Consider the following 3,244-nt stretch of genomic DNA (forward strand, 5'->3'; position numbering starts at 1 on the left):
TAGTTCATTTGAAAATTGAACTCTGACCCTTGGAGCACCATGTGTTTTTAAGGAATCTTTACAGTGATTCTCAGCAACATGACCTCAATGCTAGTGACTGCTGTTTGTTCTAAAACAGATGTATTGGTCATGTAATCTGACCAGTGGATGTTTAGGATTGTATGGAGACAGTGTTGATGGAAGCGTTCTAGGAGACGCAGGTGGTGGAAAAAATATGGAACGTTTCACGAATTTGCGTGTCATCCTTGCGCAGGGGCCATGCTAATCTTCTCTGTATTGTTCCAATTTTAGTATATGTGCTGCCGAAGCCATGTTGCTGAGAACTCAGTTGCGCTGGGCAGGGCACGTCTCAAGGATGAAGGACCACCGCCTCCCTAAGATCTTACTTTACGGTAGAACTAAGAACTTGCCTCCGGCTGCCACAAGAGAGGAGCCCCAAAGAAAAGATACAAGGACTCCCTGAAACAACATCTCAGCCTTGGCCATACTGATCATCATCACTGGTCTACTCTGGCCTCAAATCTGGAGGCCTGGAGACACACCATCTACAACGCTGCCATTTCCTTTGAGAATGCACAGAGGATCACTCTCGAGGAGAAAAGACAACGCAGAAAGAATCGTATCCTGCTGAATACACCACCTAAGGAGTCTTTCTGCTCTGCCTTTTGCAATCGGATATGTCTATCTCGTATTGGCCTCATAAGTCACCAGCGTGCTTGTAACAAACGTGGATAGAGCCTTCCTAAATCTTTGTTCATGAAGCCCAGCCATGATGATGACAGTGATTCGTAGTTCAGTGGTCCATGTTTAGCCAGAAGTCTGTCTCAGCTTGACTTCAGCTGCAGGACAGGGTTTTTGATCAAACTGGGACATGGGACTCCATAAATGAGACTGTGGGACACCATAGTGGAATGTTGTCTAATCTTCCGTCCTTTTTCTGCAATCTGCTGTTTTGTAAAATACAGTTAACGGTGAATATTTCTTAAATGAATCCCTCATGAATCATTTAATCCTAGATATGATTAGCAAGTTCTTAAATGTAATGATTACTAAAGTGCTTTCCCTTCCATTCCAGTGGGATTCCACATGCAACAAACTGTGACACTTTCCACCAGCTATTAGATGTATAGTGCTTTATAACTCACCTTTGTGGGAAAACTGTCTTATAATTGTACACTATGCCAGCACAGATCAGCAGCAATTCTTTACTAAAATTATGGCATTTCAGCTTGGGGCCAAAAATTCTCAAGTCCTTTGGTTTATGAAACCACAAAGATCATTCATGGGACCAATTAAAATGCTACTTGACTAGTTATTTAAAAATTTTATCCTTATTAATGATATTACAATAATCTTATATTAAAGAAACCAGGTTTAAATGTGAAGGGAAGACTGGCTGAACATGATGTTTTAATACTGGTAAGAAAAAAATCTTAATCATTAAGTTAATGCAAATAAGGACATATTATACATCTGGCAGGAGGAAAGTATGGACTCTGTGACCTAGCAGTTTACCTAGATCTGTAATAATTTAGTCAGTGTTTTGATATTATTTAGCATAGCCTGAAGTCTTAAATTTAGATGTCTCATCAAAGAAAGACGTCTTTTACTCCCTTTTAATGGGCTTGCTTAGTGCCTCGGTTTAGGAAAAAATAAATTCAAAAATTTTTGTTTGTTTGACCCTGGAGGTAAGAAGATTGAGTTATATTACCTGTGACTGACTTTTCCTAGTGCCAGAGTCCTAAAATGCAATGAAATCAGATTTCCTTAGATTAGTAGGGTATAAATAGTATGTCAAGATCCTACTTTTTCAAATTAATTTTTACATTTAGTTCATTATTATGTTTCTAAAGAGTCACATTGATTCTAGTAAGAAGTTATTTATATATTTGGAAATGCATTTTCTCAAGTCTAGTGGAAGGACCAAGTTTAGTTAAAGCCCCTTTCTTTTTCTGTACTATGTATGTAGAGAGAGAGAGAGAGAGAGAGAAAGAGAGACACTATAAATACATATATACTACCACATGCATATACATATATACATATATATATGGCAAATTATACACTTATTTGTTTTTATTTATATTTTTTTGATAGATTACATATAATGAGTTAAAGCTGTAAAGAAGAAAACCTAAATCATATTACAGCCTGAACACCTGTTGTTACCTACTTTCTCTTGCCCCTTTCACTTACTGCTATATTGGGGTGATCTTTTTGTGCAAACGAGCCCATTAACTTCTTCAGCTAAAGCATGAAATGTTCAAGGTGAAACTGAGCAATGTATTAAATCTCTCTGATATACTGATGTACTTCTGCTGGGAACTGTGCTCTTCAGTGTAGAAATTCCTGCATAATTTTAACACATATGAACCAGCCCTGGTAAGGAAGTGCAGCGCTGCTGTCAGTTGCATGGAAACAGCCCTGAGATATCCTTTCTTGGACATATCCTGAAAATCCCCAGGAAATTTATGCTTAATTGCTTCTCTGGGAATTACTTGTAGCTCACAAGCAACACTACCTTGCTAGTTTTCCTTTTTAGTACATTTCTCTGATATTCACAGCCTCCCCCTAGCTAGTGGCAAGGGATGATATGTTTTGATGACAAACTACATTAAGTCTAGTCAGTGGAACCAAGCAGCCCTGCTCTCCTTCTGGCAGTTTGCTTTGCTTAAGCAGGGATACAGCAGCTCAAAGTTTTCCTTGTTTACAAGCTATCAGTGATGGATTGAGCAAGAAGGGTCTGCTCTTTTTAGTGTTGAAGAATGCTGAAAGCAGCTTGGTCAAACTATCAGACTCACCTTGAGGATATGCAAGACAGATGTTCCCCAAATGAGGTTGGGAGCAGCAAGAATATGAAGGCCCTGATATGGAACTGAGAGTCAGAAGTGTCGAGCAGTAGAAACAACCAGCTGATAACACCTTTTTCAGCAGCAAAGCATCTATTGCTAAGTAAGTCTGAAAACATACAGTCTAAAAATATATATGACTAACAGTCAATTACTTTATATTATAAAAAGGTCAATCTCATTTTTGGTCCCAAAGCTGGGAGAGTTTAAATAAATTATTTAATATCCTGTGGATAAAGTAGTATAAAGGTTCAATTACACCTGTACAGTCCTTCAGACATAAGCTATTGACTAAGTCTGGGCCTAGGACTAGATCCAGCCACACCTAGATTCTGAGAAGGAGTTTAAAAGGCAAGGGGGTCCTGTCTGAACCTTGTGACTCAATGGTAAGGCTT

General features: G+C 38.7%; 1 non-coding gene across 1 annotated transcript; it reads right to left on the bottom strand.

Moving 5' to 3' along the window:
- Window positions 1-208: 208 nt before the first annotated feature.
- Window positions 209-324, bottom strand: LOC116781277. Its single transcript, XR_004354844.1, has one exon. It is a non-coding gene; the product is annotated as a U6 spliceosomal RNA (small nuclear RNA).
- Window positions 325-3,244: the final 2,920 nt, after the last annotated feature.

The sequence above is a fragment of the Chiroxiphia lanceolata genome, chromosome Z (assembly GCF_009829145.1).
Source record: "Chiroxiphia lanceolata isolate bChiLan1 chromosome Z, bChiLan1.pri, whole genome shotgun sequence".
In the NCBI taxonomy this organism is placed as follows: domain Eukaryota; kingdom Metazoa; phylum Chordata; class Aves; order Passeriformes; family Pipridae; genus Chiroxiphia; species Chiroxiphia lanceolata.